This window comes from Danio aesculapii, chromosome 4, assembly GCF_903798145.1.
Source record: "Danio aesculapii chromosome 4, fDanAes4.1, whole genome shotgun sequence".
Lineage (NCBI taxonomy): Eukaryota > Metazoa > Chordata > Actinopteri > Cypriniformes > Danionidae > Danio > Danio aesculapii.
The window spans coordinates 24,418,634-24,437,828 of record NC_079438.1 but is presented as its reverse complement, the minus strand read 5'-3'; the positions used below and the strand labels follow the sequence as shown (position 1 = coordinate 24,437,828).

The 19,195-nt window shown below is 41.1% G+C and overlaps 1 protein-coding gene and 13 non-coding genes across 14 annotated transcripts in view; 9 read left to right on the top strand and 5 right to left on the bottom strand.

Annotated features, from left to right (window-relative positions):
* Positions 1 to 19,195, top strand: part of LOC130223487 (gastrula zinc finger protein XlCGF57.1-like) — a 150,727-nt gene that overhangs the window by 44,883 nt on the left and 86,649 nt on the right. The gene's annotated exons all lie outside the window — the stretch shown is intronic.
* On the top strand, positions 6,205 to 6,276 carry trnap-cgg (transfer RNA proline (anticodon CGG)). The gene has a single exon. It is a non-coding gene; the product is annotated as a tRNA-Pro (tRNA).
* On the bottom strand, positions 7,345 to 7,417 carry trnar-ucg (transfer RNA arginine (anticodon UCG)). Its single transcript has one exon. It is a non-coding gene; the product is annotated as a tRNA-Arg (tRNA).
* Positions 7,869 to 7,940, top strand: trnap-agg (transfer RNA proline (anticodon AGG)). Its single transcript has one exon. It is a non-coding gene; the product is annotated as a tRNA-Pro (tRNA).
* On the bottom strand, positions 8,932 to 9,004 carry trnar-ucg (transfer RNA arginine (anticodon UCG)). The gene has a single exon. It is a non-coding gene; the product is annotated as a tRNA-Arg (tRNA).
* Positions 9,456 to 9,527, top strand: trnap-agg (transfer RNA proline (anticodon AGG)). The gene has a single exon. It is a non-coding gene; the product is annotated as a tRNA-Pro (tRNA).
* trnar-ucg (transfer RNA arginine (anticodon UCG)) lies at positions 10,519 to 10,591 on the bottom strand. Its single transcript has one exon. It is a non-coding gene; the product is annotated as a tRNA-Arg (tRNA).
* trnap-cgg (transfer RNA proline (anticodon CGG)) lies at positions 11,043 to 11,114 on the top strand. The gene has a single exon. It is a non-coding gene; the product is annotated as a tRNA-Pro (tRNA).
* Positions 12,706 to 12,777, top strand: trnap-agg (transfer RNA proline (anticodon AGG)). Its single transcript has one exon. It is a non-coding gene; the product is annotated as a tRNA-Pro (tRNA).
* trnar-ucg (transfer RNA arginine (anticodon UCG)) lies at positions 13,842 to 13,914 on the bottom strand. Its single transcript has one exon. It is a non-coding gene; the product is annotated as a tRNA-Arg (tRNA).
* Positions 14,366 to 14,437, top strand: trnap-agg (transfer RNA proline (anticodon AGG)). Its single transcript has one exon. It is a non-coding gene; the product is annotated as a tRNA-Pro (tRNA).
* On the top strand, positions 16,029 to 16,100 carry trnap-agg (transfer RNA proline (anticodon AGG)). The gene has a single exon. It is a non-coding gene; the product is annotated as a tRNA-Pro (tRNA).
* On the top strand, positions 17,689 to 17,760 carry trnap-agg (transfer RNA proline (anticodon AGG)). The gene has a single exon. It is a non-coding gene; the product is annotated as a tRNA-Pro (tRNA).
* Positions 18,825 to 18,897, bottom strand: trnar-ucg (transfer RNA arginine (anticodon UCG)). The gene has a single exon. It is a non-coding gene; the product is annotated as a tRNA-Arg (tRNA).

Genomic DNA, 19,195 nt, shown 5'->3' with positions numbered 1-19,195 from the left:
ATATTGTGGATATTTGTGGATTCCTTCTTTCTTGCTCTCGGCTGATCACATGGAAAATTGTGGAATTTGATCATTGAGTTGTTTTTCCCGGTTATTTTCCTTTTTTTCTTATTTATTTCAACTATCACACACTTTTCAGGTGAAGAGGAAAAGTGTTGCACTTATCTGAAAAATCTTTTTATGTATTAAATAATGAAGTGTTTTTTTTCTTTTAAAGGATTACTCGTTTTTATTTTTTCTATACTTTATTTTTATTTCTTTTTTTTTTTAAAGAAAAAAACAAGAAAAAAAACATATAATAGATAAAAAATTATAAAAATAAATCATAATAATAAATAAAATAAGTAGTACAATAAAACACCGGAACTTAAATGAACAGTTGACTGGTCGCACATTTCCTTACAGGTCACATTAACAAATACATATAGAAATCAGATTACACTGTGTAATGGCATAAGTACAATCCATTTCTCCCAATATTGCAGGTATTTGTCCTTTTGTAGTTTTAAAGAAAAAGTCATCCTCTCCATATTTTGAACATTAGATATGATATCCAACCATTCAGATTTTGTAGGGGGTTCCAGTTGTAGCCACTTTCGAGTCACAGTTTTCTTACTGGTTGCTAGGAGTATTTTTAATAAATACTTGTCTTTTACCGTTAAGTTGGCTGCAATATTTCCCAGGTAAATTGTTGTAAAAGAAAAGTCCACATCATCACCAAAAATATTTTGTATTACTTGCATTACGTCCTGCCAGTATGACTGAATGGCTGGGCAACTCCAAAATATGTGAAAGTGGTTTGCCAAGTCTTCTCCACATTTCCTCCAGCACTGTCCCCTGTCCTTCTCCCGTGTTTGCATGCATGTTAACTTGGGGGTTATAAAGTATCTGGTAAGATTCCTCCAGCAGAAATCTCTCCACATACCAGAGCTGGAAGAGGTGGACTGCACTGAGCAGATATTCAACCAATCTTCCTCTGAGATAACTAGGTTGGATTCTCTTTCCCATTTTAGTCTGATGTCATTTGTTGAGTCTTCCTTGGTGGATTGGATGGCAGAATACAATTTTGAAACAAGTCTCCTATTGTCTTTGTTCTTGTAGATGTCAATAACTAAGTCAATTAAGTTAGGGGGGTGGCTCTCCAAGCATCTAATCTCTCTATTAAAGTAGGTCCTGGTTTGCAGGTACCTAAAGAAATCACATTTGTCCAGACCATACATATCTGAGATTTTCTGAAAGCTATCTAATTCCCCATTTGAGGAAATTAAACTAAAAGTAGTGATGCCAAACCTATACCAAGTTTGAAATCTCCCATCAATTTTAGCTGGTTTAAAGTCAGGGTCAAATGCTACCCATTTAATCAATCTAGACTGTTTTTCAAGTAGTGGAGAATTACACTCTTTAAACCAGATTCTAAGGGGAACTTTGGACCACTGATTTAAGCTATTTAAATAGTGTTTATGTAAAAACTTGCTACCCAATAATGATTGTAGTGGGATATCAATTTGTGAAGTTTCCAGGTCTTTCCATTTTGCTGTGTATTCTGGGTTACAACAGATTAATAAGGGTCGTAACTGGGCTGCTTTGTAATAGTCAGACAAGCAAGGCAGTGATTTTCCCCCTTTCTCCTTAGACAGTTGCAATGTTTTATATTTAATTCTAGGTCTCCTGCCCCCCCCCCCCCCCCCCCCCCCCCATAAAAATCTTGAAATCCACTTGTCCCATTCTCTGAACTGTTTTGATGGAATTTCGATTGGTAGGGATTGGAAGAGGTATAGAAGACGGGGAACTATATTAATCTTTATTGTCTTTATTCTATTATGCATCTCTAAAGGCAATTGAGACCACCTATCTGTCAGATTTTATACTCTTATTTATAGGGCCATAATTACTATTAAGTAATTGTGTAGAATCTTTAGTTATTTTAATACCCAGGTACTTAATACTTGTTGAATTCCATTTGAAATAAAATTAATTTTGCATATCTTTCTGAGGGAAATAATTAAAGCTTAAAATTTGTGTTTTTTGGATATTTAGCTTGTAACCAGAGTAGGTGCCAAATTTATTTAAAACTGACATCAGAGTAGGAATGCTAACTTCTGGTGTTCCAACAAACAAAAGAACATCATCTGCATACAGACAGATCTTTTGCTCTAAACCTCTAACTGTTATTCCTTTAATTCCCTGTTTGTCTCTTATCAACTGTGCCAAAGGCTCAATAAATAAAGCAAAAAGGGTAGGACTGAGGGGACAGCCTTGACGGCAGCCTCTTTCCAAAACAAAACTCTTGGTAAGATGACCATTAATCCTAATTTTTGCATTTGGTGATAAATATAAATTTCTTATACACATAATAAAGTCATCATTAAAGCCAAATATGGTCAATGCTAAATATAAATACTCCCAACGAACTGAGTCAAACGCCTTTTCATCATCTAAGCTAATAATTGCTGCTCTGGTTTTCTTTTTAATGACATGATCAGTAACGTGTAGCACTCGCCTAATATTATCTTGTGTCTGCCTATCCCTTATAAATGCGGTTTGGTCTAAGTCCACCAATTCTGGTATTATATCTTCCAATCTTTTAGCTAGTATTGATGCATATAATTTATAATCCATATTTAATACAGAAATCGGTCTAAAAGAACTACACTCCTTCTTATCTTTACCCTCTTTAGGAATAATCGAAATGATTGCCTCACTCCATGTTCTTGGTGGTTCACCACCTTTAAGCATGTAGTTAAAACACTCATAAAGCATGGGAATTAACAGGTCTTTGAATGCCTTGTACCACTCAACTGGGAAGCCATCTGAGCCAGGTGTTTTATTTACTTTTAATCTTGAAATCGCTTTCCCTATTTCCTCTTTTGTAATCTCTGCCATTAGGGATTTATTCTGTGTTGTGCCTATGGAGGGTAAGTCTAATGATTCTAAGAAGATATTTATTTTTGTGGGTTTAGTTGTACTTACTTCACTATATAGATTTCTGTAATAGGTTTTAAAAATGTTATGGATATCATCTTGTTTGTGATTAATTCTATTAGTTTTAGGATCTCTAATTTACAGGATAGTCCGCTCTGCCTGCTGTTTTCTAAGCCTCCAAGCCAATAACTTCAAAGCCTTTGGGCCGTTTTCATAATATCTTTGCTTAGTAAATTTGGCTTTTTCTCTAATTCTTCCTCATATAGTTCATTTATTTGCTTCTTAATACTTTTTATTTGGCTTAAGATATGAGGTTTCTTTTTCACAATATGTTCTCTCTCTAAGGTTTTAAGGCTCTCCTGCAAGTCAAACATCTTTTTACATTTTTCCTTTTTCTTATGTGATGTAAGGGCTATGAGTTTACCCCTAAGCACTGATTTTGATGCATCCCATAAAATACTTGGTGATACTTCCCCATTGTTGTTGTTATCGATGTAATCCTTTATTTGTTTTTGAATAAATTCTTTATATGTACTATCATTCAGTATACTTGTATTAAGCCGCCACAGTGAGTCGTTCTTTTTGTTATCTAAATGTATAGTTAGATAAACAGGTGAGTGGTCAGAGATATCTCTGGTTCCTATCTTGCAGTCTATAAGCCGGTGTCTGTCTGAATTAAAAACAAAGAAGTAATCAATTCTTGAGTAGGAAATTTGGCTTGCGGAATAGAATGTGAACTGTTTATCTAATGGATGGAGCTCCCTCCATACATCTATCAATCCCAATTCCATCAACAGTTTTTTAGTTACCCTTGCTCTAGAGGTTAGCCTCTTTAATGCATTAGAGGAATCAAGCTTAGGTTGCATCTGGGCATTCCAGTCTCCTCCACATATCAAAACTCCTGATGCTTCAGAAGCTATTAATTGAAAAACTTCTCTTTTGCATGAGTTGTCTTGCTCAGGGGGTATGTACACGGTAATTAACGTAACTTCTTTTTGATCTAAGAGACCCTTAACAAAAACATATCGACCCTCTTTGTCTGAAAATTCAGCAAGCAGGCGGAAGTTCACACAGTTATTAATTAATATTGCTACCCCTCTTCGTTTTCCCTTCCAATAAGATGAATAAAATACATTCTTAAACCCTTTTTGTTTTAGTTTTTCGTGTTCTAGATTATTAAGATGCGTCTCCTGCATAAATATAACATGCAACTTTTCCTTTTTCATCTTTGCAATAACCTTGCTTCTCTTGATTGGATTGTATAAACCATTTACATTCAGGGTAATCACCCTATATTCCTGAAACTGCATGTGATCTTGTAATAAAACACTTTTTGTAAGGTATATGTTATTCGTGACCAAGTCTGAACTACATATGAACTAAATAAAATAAAATAAGAACCTATAACTTTACAGTTGGAAATAATAGAACTAAACAGAACGCATATAAAGACCTCCATTCGAAGCAATGAACAGTTCTTACTTCTTAGTGTAGGGGAATAGTCTAGGTAAACACCAGAGCCCCTCTTCAGTGCAGCCTTAAGTGCCCTTATGGGTATTCTGCGTGCACTTACGAACGTCAAAAACAAAAAAGTCTTTCCCGTATTTGTCGGTCAACTACATTATTTACTAAGGGCGATTTTACCCGTTGCTGATCAAGAATTGAAATTGTAACAAAATTGAAGACTTGAGGTAAGTAGGATAACAGCAGCGGCCTACGTGAGATAACAGTCTAAATAGAGTAGGGGGAAGAAAAAAAAGGATTCAGTCTTACTCCATCCCGATGTGGGTGTACGCGGCTGTCCCCTGGCATAAACTAGAATGTCCGTAACAAACAGCTGGTTCATTCACCAATTGTGTAGTTTACGGTCATTTGCCACTCGTAGTTAACAAATCCTAAACCTTTAAATCTATCTTTATCGGCAAAAATTCCGGAGCCTCTCTTTAATCCAATCCTGACGGGTCTGCCTGTTTGTTGTATTCTTAGTGCGCTGCCAGCTGGTCGTCCGCGCTTTATTCAAAACCTCAACTTCTGAAGATGTCTCGGGGCCAAACTGGAAACCCCTTTTCTTCATGTCCTCAGTCGCTTCGTCTGCGCTTCCATAGGTGACCGCTGGCGGTGGTGTCTGAAATCGTATTCCCTTCTCTTTGAGCATCCTCCTGATCTGAGAATATGCCTTCCTTTTCGCCAAGGTTTCAGCAGGGTAGTCATGATCAAAGTAGATCCTGCCGTTGTTGTAAAAGATTTCCTTTTTCTTCCACGCAGTGTGCAGAACCATTTCCTTAACTTTGAATTCTTGAAAGTACACAATCACCGATCTTGGCTGCGCCTCGTTAGGAGGTCTTGGTCCGAGCGCTCTGTGGCATCTTTGAATCCCGAGTTCAATTTCAGCAAGGTCCAGTTCTTTTTTAATAAGATTATCAATGAATTAGTACATGTTGTTATTTTCAGCGCCTTCCGAGATCCCGTAAATGCGAACATTATTACGTCTCGAGCGTGCTTCCAGGTCCGTTAACTTCATCTGCATTCTTTCCTGGGATTGTAGTGACTGGCTCAGAGCTTCCCTGAAATCCGTGGACCACTCCTCGGCCTCGGCGATGCGGGTCTCGGCCTCACTCACTTTGTCAGTTGTAGTTTTCAGGTCGGTTGTGATTTCGTTTAGCGTCTGGTAAATTTCCTTTCGAAAGTCCACTAATTCTCTTTTCAGATCGTCTCGGAAGATGTTTAGCTCGGACTTCATCTCCAAGGCCACCATCTTTATGTCTGCGCAGATGACCGCGACGCTTTCGTCCACTGTTGCCAGTTTTGGATTTTCCTCTTGTCCGCCATTACGCTCTCCTTGTTTCTCAGCCCTGGCGGTATCCTCTAAATTACTACCTTTTTCCGCTTTCCCAAACTGTTTTCCTTTGCCCTTTCTGACTTTCTCCCCTTCCATCATTAGATTCGATTAGGAATTAGGTGTTAATTGTATTAATTGGGGAATTAAACTCCGACCGAACGGGAGACAAAAAGTTAAGCGGCCATGCGCTTTCAGTTAACCGCCGGAAGTCTGAACCTAGCTTTTTAAAGGTAACACTGGATTGTCTTGCACAGTCAATGTAAAAGGAACTGCATCAAAGACAACCCAGTTGGTACTTTAGGCCACTGGGCTGTTTTTACTGCCTGTGAACTGTAATATGCCTCCAGGGAGTTGCTGACACACGTAACAAAAACAGCATGAACAAAGAGTAGAGTGGATCGGTCTCACAGAATTTTTTGTGGCACTGCAGATTGCTTCTACAGGGCTCGTTGGTCTAGGGGTATGATTCTCGCTTCGGGTGCGAGAGATCCCGGGTTCAAATCCCGGACGAGCCCTACGCCTGTCATAAAAAATGAGGCGGAGCTGTGCTCACTATGATCTTTCTATGTTAATTGTAGCAACTTTTGCTGTGACTTTAGTGAATGAACATTTAGTGGACTTCTGATCTAAATCAGTCTAACATGTACAATTATACAGACAAAAAAAGGAGCGGCAATGATTCGGTTGTTAGATTTGTTTATGGATCTTGAACAACCCACCAGCTTTATATGTAAGCACCATTTTTTTGCTTTGTACACAGTCTCTTCTCTGTAGGCACCATGCAGGATTCAAGATGGCCTTTCGCGTTAGGTATCTCGTTTCCCTTTTAGTCATAACAGGTAATATGCATGGCAATGCAGGAAGTTAATGACATGCAAACACATCTCAAGAAGGTTTTCACAGCTACCGTGTTTCATCCACCAAACATTGCTCCCAAATTGAGGTGAGACTTTCAAAGACAACCCAGATTGGACTTGAACCAACAAATCCAAGCCCCGAAGGTTGATGCCTTATCCATTAGGCCACTGGGCCATTTCGCCAATCATTTGTCATGGATCTTTTGTATGCCTTCAACAAGATGCCAACGCATGGAAAACTGCACTTTAGGATCTGGATGCCAGTTTGCATTCCGTCAAATAAGATGTGTGCAACTAATGGTCAAACATTTTCTTTGTACAATCATCCACATTCGTGTCTCATTGGTCCTGGGGTATGGTTCTCGCGTATGGTGTGACTGGTCTTGAGTTTCAAATTCCAGACAAGGCCACTCTCATTAACTTGAAATCACAACCTTTCTGCAGCTATTTTCTTGTTTGCATTTCATCATCATCCACCTAACAAGAGACCATTCGTTGAAAGCCACAAGGTATTTGAAGTCAAGATCTCCATTACCAGAGCTTAGCGGAACCTTTTAGGTTCGTAACGTGACAGTGAGATTCAAGCAAGATTGGGTGAATCTTTATTTGAAGTGTGCAGCAAGTCTGAGAATTCGAAGCTAACTATTGTCCTCAGATCATCACGCCTAAGTTTTGAGAAGACCAGTCGGAATTGTTTCACACAACTTAAATTTAACCCAACAAAGACAACCCAGATGGGACTTGAACCCACAATCCCCAGCTTCGAAGGCTGATGCCTTATCCATTAGGCCACTGGGTCAAAGTTAGCCTTTGTCATATCTGATGTATGGCTCAGGAAGTTCTTGTAACTCAGAAAAACAGTACTTTAGGATCCCTATGCCATATTGCATTCAGACGATCTGGTGTGTACACCTAATGACAAAACAGCTTCTCTGAGGAGTTTTCCATTGTCATGTCGTTTTGACCTAAGGGTATGAACCTAGCTTTTGAGGGTAACACTGGATTGTCTTGCACAGTCAACTTAAAAGGAACTGCATCAAAGACAACCCAGTTGGTACTTTAAACCCACAATCCCCAGCTTCGAAGGCTGGTGCCTTATCCATTAGGCCACTGGACTGTTTTTATACTTACTGTGAACTGTAATATGCCTCCAGAGAGTTGCTGACACACGTAACAAAAACAACATGAACAAAGAGTAGATTGGATTGGTCCCACAGAATTTCTTGTGGCACTGCAGATTCCTTCTACAGGGCTCGTTGGTCTAGGGGTATGATTCTCGCTTAGGGTGCGAGAGGTCCCGGGTTCAAATCCCGGACGAGCCCTACGACTGTCATAGAAAAGCAGTGGTGCTGCGCTATCTATGGTGTTTCTGTGTTAATTGTAGCAGCTTTTGCTGTGACTTTAGTGAATGAACATTTAGTGGACTTCTGATCTAAATCAGTCTAACATGTACAATTATACAGACAAAAAAAGGAGCGGCAATGATTCGGTTGTTAGATTTGTTTATGGATCTTGAACAACCCACCAGCTTTATATGTAAGCACCATTTTTTTGCTTTGTACACAGTCTCTTCTCTATAGGCACCATGCAGGATTCAAAATGGCCTTTCGCGTTAGGTATCTCGTTTCCCTTTTAGTCATAACAGGTAATATGCATGGCAATGCAGGAAGTTAATGACATGCAAACACATCTCAAGAAGGTTTTCACAGCTACCGTGTTTCATCCACCAAACATTGCTCCCAAATTGAGGTGAGACTTTCAAAGACAACCCAGATTGGACTTGAACCAACAATTCCAAGCCCCGAAGGTTGATGCCTTATCCATTAGGCCACTGGGCCATTTCGCCAATCATTTGTCATGGATCTTTTGTATGCCTTCAACAAGATGCCAACGCATGGAAAACTGCACTTTAGGATCTGGATGCCAGTTTGCATTCCGTCAAATAAGATGTGTGCAACTAATGGTCAAACATTTTCTTTGTGCAATCATCCACATTCGTGTCTCATTGGTCCTGGGGTATGGTTCTCGCGTATGGTGTGACTGGTCTTGAGTTTCAAATTCCAGACAAGGCCATTCTCATTAACTTGAAATCACAACCTTTCTGCAGCTATTTTCTTGTTTGCATTTCATCATCATCCACCTAACAAGAGATCATTCGTTGTGAGATTCAAGCAAGATTGGGTGAATCTTTATTTGAAGTGTGCAGCAAGTCTGAGAATTCGAAGCTAACTATTGTCCTCAGATCATCACGCCTAAGTTTTGAGAAGACCAGTCGGAATTGTTTCACACAACTTAAATTTAACCCAACAAAGACAACCCAGATGGGACTTGAACCCACAATCCCCAGCTTCGAAGGCTGATGCCTTATCCATTAGGCCACTGGGTCAACGAAAGCCTTTGTCATATCTGATGTATGGCTCAGGAAGTTCTTGTAACTCAGAAAAACAGTACTTTAGGATCCCTATGCCATATTGCATTCAGACGATCTGGTGTGTACACCTAATGACAAAACAGCTTCTCTGAGGAGTTTTCCATTGTCATGTCGTTTTGACCTAAGGGTATGAACCTAGCTTTTGAGGGTAACACTGGATTGTCTTGCACAGTCAACTTAAAAGGAACTGCATCAAAGACAACCCAGTTGGTACTTTAAACCCACAATCCCCAGCTTCGAAGGCTGGTGCCTTATCCATTAGGCCACTGGACTGTTTTTATACTTACTGTGAACTGTAATATGCCTCCAGAGAGTTGCTGACACACGTAACAAAAACAACATGAACAAAGAGTAGATTGGATTGGTCCCACAGAATTTCTTGTGGCACTGCAGATTCCTTCTACAGGGCTCGTTGGTCTAGGGGTATGATTCTCGCTTAGGGTGCGAGAGGTCCCGGGTTCAAATCCCGGACGAGCCCTACGACTGTCATAGAAAAGCAGTGGTGCTGCGCTATCTATGGTGTTTCTGTGTTAATTGTAGCAGCTTTTGCTGTGACTTTAGTGAATGAACATTTAGTGGACTTCTGATCTAAATCAGTCTAACATGTACAATTATACAGACAAAAAAAGGAGCGGCAATGATTCGGTTGTTAGATTTGTTTATGGATCTTGAACAACCCACCAGCTTTATATGTAAGCACCATTTTTTTGCTTTGTACACAGTCTCTTCTCTGTAGGCACCAAGCAGGATTCAAAATGGCCTTTCGCGTTAGGTATCTCGTTTCCCTTTTAGTCATAACAGGTAATATGCATGGCAATGCAGGAAGTTAATGACATGCAAACACATCTCAAGAAGGTTTTCACAGCTACCGTGTTTCATCCACCAAACATTGCTCCCAAATTGAGGTGAGACTTTCAAAGACAACCCAGATTGGACTTGAACCAACAATTCCAAGCCCCGAAGGTTGATGCCTTATCCATTAGGCCACTGGGCCATTTCGCCAATCATTTGTCATGGATCTTTTGTATGCCTTCAACAAGATGCCAACGCATGGAAAACTGCACTTTAGGATCTGGATGCCAGTTTGCATTCCGTCAAATAAGATGTGTGCAACTAATGGTCAAACATTTTCTTTGTGCAATCATCCACATTCGTGTCTCATTGGTCCTGGGGTATGGTTCTCGCGTATGGTGTGACTGGTCTTGAGTTTCAAATTCCAGACAAGGCCATTCTCATTAACTTGAAATCACAACCTTTCTGCAGCTATTTTCTTGTTTGCATTTCATCATCATCCACCTAACAAGAGACCATTCGTTGTGAGATTCAAGCAAGATTGGGTGAATCTTTATTTGAAGTGTGCAGCAAGTCTGAGAATTCGAAGCTAACTATTGTCCTCAGATCATCACGCCTAAGTTTTGAGAAGACCAGTCGGAATTGTTTCACACAACTTAAATTTAACCCAACAAAGACAACCCAGATGGGACTTGAACCCACAATCCCCAGCTTCGAAGGCTGATGCCTTATCCATTAGGCCACTGGGTCAACGCTAGCCTTTGTCATATCTGATGTATGGCTCAGGAAGTTCTTGTAACTCAGAAAAACAGTACTTTAGGATCCCTATGCCATATTGCATTCAGACGATCTGGTGTGTACACCTAATGACAAAACAGCTTCTCTGAGGAGTTTTCCATTGTCATGTCGTTTTGACCTAAGGGTATGAACCTAGCTTTTGAGGGTAACACTGGATTGTCTTGCACAGTCAACTTAAAAGGAACTGCATCAAAGACAACCCAGTTGGTACTTTAAACCCACAATCCCCAGCTTCGAAGGCTGGTGCCTTATCCATTAGGCCACTGGACTGTTTTTATACTTACTGTGAACTGTAATATGCCTCCAGAGAGTTGCTGACACACGTAACAAAAACAACATGAACAAAGAGTAGATTGGATTGGTCCCACAGAATTTCTTGTGGCACTGCAGGTTCCTTCTACAGGGCTCGTTGGTCTAGGGGTATGATTCTCGCTTCGGGTGCGAGAGGTCCCGGGTTCAAATCCCGGACGAGCCCTACGACTGTCATAGAAAAGCAGTGGTGCTGCGCTATCTATGGTGTTTCTGTGTTAATTGTAGCAGCTTTTGCTGTGACTTTAGTGAATGAACATTTAGTGGACTTCTGATCTAAATCAGTCTAACATGTACAATTATACAGACAAAAAAAGGAGCGGCAATGATTTGGTTGTTAGATTTGTTTATGGATCTTGAACAACCCACCAGCTTTATATGTAAGCACCATTTTTTTGCTTTGTACACAGTCTCTTCTCTGTAGGCACCATGCAGGATTCAAAATGGCCTTTCGCGTTAGGTATCTCGTTTCCCTTTTAGTCATAACAGGTAATATGCATGGCAATGCAGGAAGTTAATGACATGCAAACACATCTCAAGAAGGTTTTCACAGCTACCGTGTTTCATCCACCAAACATTGCTCCCAAATTGAGGTGAGACTTTCAAAGACAACCCAGATTGGACTTGAACCAACAATTCCAAGCCCCGAAGGTTGATGCCTTATCCATTAGGCCACTGGGCCATTTCGCCAATCATTTGTCATGGATCTTTTGTATGCCTTCAACAAGATGCCAACGCATGGAAAACGGCACTTTAGGATCTGGATGCCAGTTTGCATTCCGTCAAATAAGATGTGTGCAAGTAATGGTCAAACATTTTCTTTGTGCAATCATCCACATTCGTGTCTCATTGGTCCTGGGGTATGGTTCTCGCGTATGGTGTGACTGGTCTTGAGTTTCAAATTCCAGACAAGGCCACTCTCATTAACTTGAAATCACAACCTTTCTGCAGCTATTTTCTTGTTTGCATTTCATCATCATCCACCTAACAAGAGACCATTAGTTGAAAGCCACGAGGTATTTGAAGTCAAGATCTCCATTACCAGAGCTTAGCGGAACCTTTTAGGTTCGTAACGTGACAGTGAGATTCAAGCAAGATTGGGTGAATCTTTATTTGAAGTGTGCAGCAAGTCTGAGAATTCGAAGCTAACTATTGTCCTCAGATCATCACGCCTAAGTTTTGAGAAGACCAGTCGGAATTGTTTCACACAACTTAAATTTAACCCAACAAAGACAACCCAGATGGGACTTGAACCCACAATCACCAGCTTCGAAGGCTGATGCCTTATATATTAGGTCACTGGGTCAACGCTAGCCTTTGTCATATCTGATGTATGGCTCAGGAAGTTCTTGTAACTCAGAAAAACAGTACTTTAGGATCCCTATGCCATATTGCATTCAGACGATCTGGTGTGTACACCTAATGACAAAACAGCTTCTCTGAGGAGTTTTCCATTGTCATGTCGTTTTGACCTAAGGGTATGAACCTAGCTTTTGAGGGTAACACTGGATTGTCTTGCACAGTCAACTTAAAAGGAACTGCATCAAAGACAACCCAGTTGGTACTTTAAACCCACAATCCCCAGCTTCGAAGGCTGGTGCCTTATCCATTAGGCCACTGGACTGTTTTTATACTTACTGTGAACTGTAATATGCCTCCAGAGAGTTGCTGACACACGTAACAAAAACAACATGAACAAAGAGTAGATTGGATTGGTCCCACAGAATTTCTTGTGGCACTGCAGGTTCCTTCTACAGGGCTCGTTGGTCTAGGGGTATGATTCTCGCTTAGGGTGCGAGAGGTCCCGGGTTCAAATCCCGGACGAGCCCGACTGTCATAGAAAAGCAGTGGTGCTGCGCTATCTATGGTGTTTCTGTGTTAATTGTAGCAGCTTTTGCTGTGACTTTAGTGAATGAACATTTAGTGGACTTCTGATCTAAATCAGTCTAACATGCACAATTATACAGACAAAAAAAGGAGCGGCAATGATTCGGTTGTTAGATTTGTTTATGGATCTTGAACAACCCACCAGCTTTATATGTAAGCACCATTTTTTTGCTTTGTACACAGTCTCTTCTCTGTAGGCACCATGCAGGATTCAAAATGGCCTTTCGCGTTAGGTATCTCGTTTCCCTTTTAGTCATAACAGGTAATATGCATGGCAATGCAGGAAGTTAATGACATGCAAACACATCTCAAGAAGGTTTTCACAGCTACCGTGTTTCATCCACCAAACATTGTTCCCAAATTGAGGTGAGACTTTCAAAGACAACCCAGATTGGACTTGAACCAACAATTCCAAGCCCCGAAGGTTGATGCCTTATCCATTAGGCCACTGGGCCATTTCGCCAATCATTTGTCATGGATCTTTTGTATGCCTTCAACAAGATGCCAACGCATGGAAAACTGCACTTTAGGATCTGGATGCCAGTTTGCATTCCATCAAATAAGATGTGTGCAACTAATGGTCAAACATTTTCTTTGTGCAATCATCCACATTCGTGTCTCATTGGTCCTGGGGTATGGTTCTCGCGTATGGTGTGACTGGTCTTGAGTTTCAAATTCCAGACAAGGCCACTCTCATTAACTTGAAATCACAACCTTTCTGCAGCTATTTTCTTGTTTGCATTTCATCATCATCCACCTAACAAGAGACCATTAGTTGAAAGCCACAAGGTATTTGAAGTCAAGATCTCCATTACCAGAGCTTAGCGGAACCTTTTAGGTTCGTAACGTGACAGTGAGATTCAAGCAAGATTGGGTGAATCTTTATTTGAAGTGTGCAGCAAGTCTGAGAATTCGAAGCTAACTATTGTCCTCAGATCATCACGCCTAAGTTTTGAGAAGACCAGTCGGAATTGTTTCACACAACTTAAATTTAACCCAACAAAGACAACCCAGATGGGACTTGAACCCACAATTCCCAGCTTCGAAGGCTGATGCCTTATCCATTAGGCCACTGGGTCAACGCTAGCCTTTGTCATATCTGATGTATGGCTCAGGAAGTTCTTGTAACTCAGAAAAACAGTACTTTAGGATCCCTATGCCATATTGCATTCAGACGATCTGGTGTGTACACCTAATGACAAAACAGCTTCTCTGAGGAGTTTTCCATTGTCATGTCGTTTTGACCTAAGGGTATGAACCTAGCTTTTGAGGGTAACACTGGATTGTCTTGCACAGTCAACTTAAAAGGAACTGCATCAAAGACAACCCAGTTGGTACTTTAAACCCACAATCCCCAGCTTTGAAGGCTGGTGCCTTATCCATTAGGCCACTGGACTGTTTTTATACTTACTGTGAACTGTAATATGCCTCCAGAGAGTTGCTGCCACACGTAACAAAAACAACATGAACAAAGAGTAGATTGGATTGGTCCCACAGAATTTCTTGTGGCACTGCAGGTTCCTTCTACAGGGCTCGTTGGTCTAGGGGTATGATTCTCGCTTAGGGTGCGAGAGGTCCCGGGTTCAAATCCCGGACGAGCCCTACGACTGTCATAGAAAAGCAGTGGTGCTGCGCTATCTATGGTGTTTCTGTGTTAATTGTAGCAGCTTTTGCTGTGACTTTAGTGAATGATCATTTAGTGGACTTCTGATCTAAATCAGTCTAACATGTACAATTATACAGACAAAAAAAGGAGCGGCAATGATTCGGTTGTTAGATTTGTTTATGGATCTTGAACAACCCACCAGCTTTATATGTAAGCACCATTTTTTTGCTTTGTACACAGTCTCTTCTCTGTAGGCACCATGCAGGATTCAAAATGGCCTTTCGCGTTAGGTATCTCGTTTCCCTTTTAGTCATAACAGGTAATATGCATGGCAATGCAGGAAGTTAATGACATGCAAACACATCTCAAGAAGGTTTTCACAGCTACCGTGTTTCATCCACCAAACATTGCTCCCAAATTGAGGTGAGACTTTCAAAGACAACCCAGATTGGACTTGAACCAACAATTCCAAGCCCCGAAGGTTGATGCCTTATCCATTAGGCCACTGGGCCATTTCGCCAATCATTTGTCATGGATCTTTTGTATGCCTTCAACAAGATGCCAACGCATGGAAAACGGCACTTTAGGATCTGGATGCCAGTTTGCATTCCGTCAAATAAGATGTGTGCAAGTAATGGTCAAACATTTTCTTTGTGCAATCATCCACATTCGTGTCTCATTGGTCCTGGGGTATGGTTCTCGCGTATGGTGTGACTGGTCTTGAGTTTCAAATTCCAGACAAGGCCACTCTCATTAACTTGAAATCACAACCTTTCTGCAGCTATTTTCTTGTTTGCATTTCATCATCATCCACCTAACAAGAGACCATTCGTTGAAAGCCACGAGGTATTTGAAGTCAAGATCCCCATTACCAGAGCTTAGCAGAACCTTATAGGTTTGTAACGTGACAGTGAGATTCAAGCAAGATTGGGTGAATCTTTATTTGAAGTGTGCAGCAAGTCTGAGAATTCGAAGCTAACTATTGTCCTCAGATCATCACGCCTAAGTTTTGAGAAGACCAGTCGGAATTGTTTCACACAACTTAAATTTAACCCAACAAAGACAACCCAGATGGGACTTGAACCCACAATCACCAGCTTCGAAGGCTGATGCCTTATATATTAGGCCACTGGGTCAACGCTAGCCTTTGTCATATCTGATGTATGGCTCAGGAAGTTCTTGTAACTCAGAAAAACAGTACTTTAGGATCCCTATGCCATATTGCATTCAGACGATCTGGTGTGTACACCTAATGACAAAACAGCTTCTCTGAGGAGTTTTCCATTGTCATGTCGTTTTGACCTAAGGGTATGAACCTAGCTTTTGAGGGTAACACTGGATTGTCTTGCACAGTCAACTTAAAAGGAACTGCATCAAAGACAACCCAGTTGGTACTTTAAACCCACAATCCCCAGCTTCGAAGGCTGGTGCCTTATCCATTAGGCCACTGGACTGTTTTTATACTTACTGTGAACTGTAATATGCCTCCAGAGAGTTGCTGACACACGTAACAAAAACAACATGAACAAAGAGTAGATTGGATTGGTCCCACAGAATTTCTTGTGGCACTGCAGGTTCCTTCTACAGGGCTCGTTGGTCTAGGGGTATGATTCTCGCTTAGGGTGCGAGAGGTCCCGGGTTCAAATCCCGGATGAGCCCGACTGTCATAGAAAAGCAGTGGTGCTGCGCTATCTATGGTGTTTCTGTGTTAATTGTAGCAGCTTTTGCTGTGACTTTAGTGAATGAACATTTAGTGGACTTCTGATCTAAATCAGTCTAACATGTACAATTATACAGACAAAAAAAGGAGCGGCAATGATTCGGTTGTTAGATTTGTTTATGGATCTTGAACAACCCACCAGCTTTATATGTAAGCACCATTTTTTTGCTTTGTACACAGTCTCTTCTCTGTAGGCACCATGCAGGATTCAAAATGGCCTTTCGCGTTAGGTATCTCGTTTCCCTTTTAGTCATAACAGGTAATATGCATGGCAATGCAGGAAGTTAATGACATGCAAACACATCTCAAGAAGGTTTTCACAGCTACCGTGTTTCATCCACCAAACATTGCTCCCAAATTGAGGTGAGACTTTCAAAGACAACCCAGATTGGACTTGAACCAACAATTCCAAGCCCCGAAGGTTGATGCCTTATCCATTAGGCCACTGGGCCATTTCGCCAATCATTTGTCATGGATCTTTTGTATGCCTTCAACAAGATGCCAACGCATGGAAAACGGCACTTTAGGATCTGGATGCCAGTTTGCATTCCGTCAAATAAGATGTGTGCAAGTAATGGTCAAACATTTTCTTTGTGCAATCATCCACATTCGTGTCTCATTGGTCCTGGGGTATGGTTCTCGCGTATGGTGTGACTGGTCTTGAGTTTCAAATTCCAGACAAGGCCACTCTCATTAACTTGAAATCACAACCTTTCTGCAGCTATTTTCTTGTTTGCATTTCATCATCATCCACCTAACAAGAGACCATTAGTTGAAAGCCACGAGGTATTTGAAGTCAAGATCTCCATTACCAGAGCTTAGCGGAACCTTTTAGGTTCGTAACGTGACAGTGAGATTCAAGCAAGATTGGGTGAATCTTTATTTGAAGTGTGCAGCAAGTCTGAGAATTCGAAGCTAACTATTGTCCTCAGATCATCACGCCTAAGTTTTGAGAAGACCAGTCGGAATTGTTTCACACAACTTAAATTTAACCCAACAAAGACAACCCAGATGGGACTTGAACCCACAATCACCAGCTTCGAAGGCTGATGCCTTATATATTAGGTCACTGGGTCAACGCTAGCCTTTGTCATATCTGATGTATGGCTCAGGAAGTTCTTGTAACTCAGAAAAACAGTACTTTAGGATCCCTATGCCATATTGCATTCAGACGATCTGGTGTGTACACCTAATGACAAAACAGCTTCTCTGAGGAGTTTTCCATTGTCATGTCGTTTTGACCTAAGGGTATGAACCTAGCTTTTGAGGGTAACACTGGATTGTCTTGCACAGTCAACTTAAAAGGAACTGCATCAAAGACAACCCAGTTGGTACTTTAAACCCACAATCCCCAGCTTCGAAGGCTGGTGCCTTATCCATTAGGCCACTGGACTGTTTTTATACTTACTGTGAACTGTAATATGCCTCCAGAGAGTTGCTGACACACGTAACAAAAACAACATGAACAAAGAGTAGATTGGATTGGTCCCACAGAATTTCTTGTGGCACTGCAGGTTCCTTCTACAGGGCTCGTTGGTCTAGGGGTATGATTCTCGCTTAGGGTGCGAGAGGTCCCGGGTTCAAATCCCGGACGAGCCCGACTGTCATAGAAAAGCAGTGGTGCTGCGCTATCTATGGTGTTTCTGTGTTAATTGTAGCAGCTTTTGCTGTGACTTTAGTGAATGAACATTTAGTGGACTTCTGATCTAAATCAGTCTAACATGCACAATTATACAGACAAAAAAAGGAGCGGCAATGATTCGGTTGTTAGATTTGTTTATGGATCTTGAACAACCCACCAGCTTTATATGTAAGCACCATTTTTTTGCTTTGTACACAGTCTCTTCTCTGTAGGCACCATGCAGGATTCAAAATGGCCTTTCGCGTTAGGTATCTCGTTTCCCTTTTAGTCATAACAGGTAATATGCATGGCAATGCAGGAAGTTAATGACATGCAAACACATCTCAAGAAGGTTTTCACAGCTACCGTGTTTCATCCACCAAACATTGTTCCCAAATTGAGGTGAGACTTTCAAAGACAACCCAGATTGGACTTGAACCAACAATTCCAAGCCCCGAAGGTTGATGCCTTATCCATTAGGCCACTGGGCCATTTCGCCAATCATTTGTCATGGATCTTTTGTATGCCTTCAACAAGATGCCAACGCATGGAAAACTGCACTTTAGGATCTGGATGCCAGTTTGCATTCCGTCAAATAAGATGTGTGCAACTAATGGTCAAACATTTTCTTTGTGCAATCATCCACATTCGTGTCTCATTGGTCCTGGGGTATGGTTCTCGCGTATGGTGTGACTGGTCTTGAGTTTCAAATTCCAGACAAGGCCACTCTCATTAACTTGAAATCACAACCTTTCTGCAGCTATTTTCTTGTTTGCATTTCATCATCATCCACCTAACAAGAGACCATTAGTTGAAAGCCACAAGGTATTTGAAGTCAAGATCTCCATTACCAGAGCTTAGCGGAACCTTTTAGGTTCGTAACGTGACAGTGAGATTCAAGCAAGATTGGGTGAATCTTTATTTGAAGTGTGCAGCAAGTCTGAGAATTCGAAGCTAACTATTGTCCTCAGATCATCACGCCTAAGTTTTGAGAAGACCAGTCGGAATTGTTTCACACAACTTAAATTTAACCCAACAAAGACAACCCAGATGGGACTTGAACCCACAATTCCCAGCTTCGAAGGCTGATGCCTTATCCATTAGGCCACTGGGTCAACGCTAGCCTTTGTCATATCTGATGTATGGCTCAGGAAGTTCTTGTAACTCAGAAAAACAGTACTTTAGGATCCCTATGCCATATTGCATTCAGACGATCTGGTGTGTACACCTAATGACAAAACAGCTTCTCTGAGGAGTTTTCCATTGTCATGTCGTTTTGACCTAAGGGTATGAACTTAGCTTTTGAGGGTAACACTGGATTGTCTTGCACAGTCAACTTAAAAGGAACTGCATCAAAGACAACCCAGTTGGTACTTTAAACCCACAATCCCCAGCTTTGAAGGCTGGTGCCTT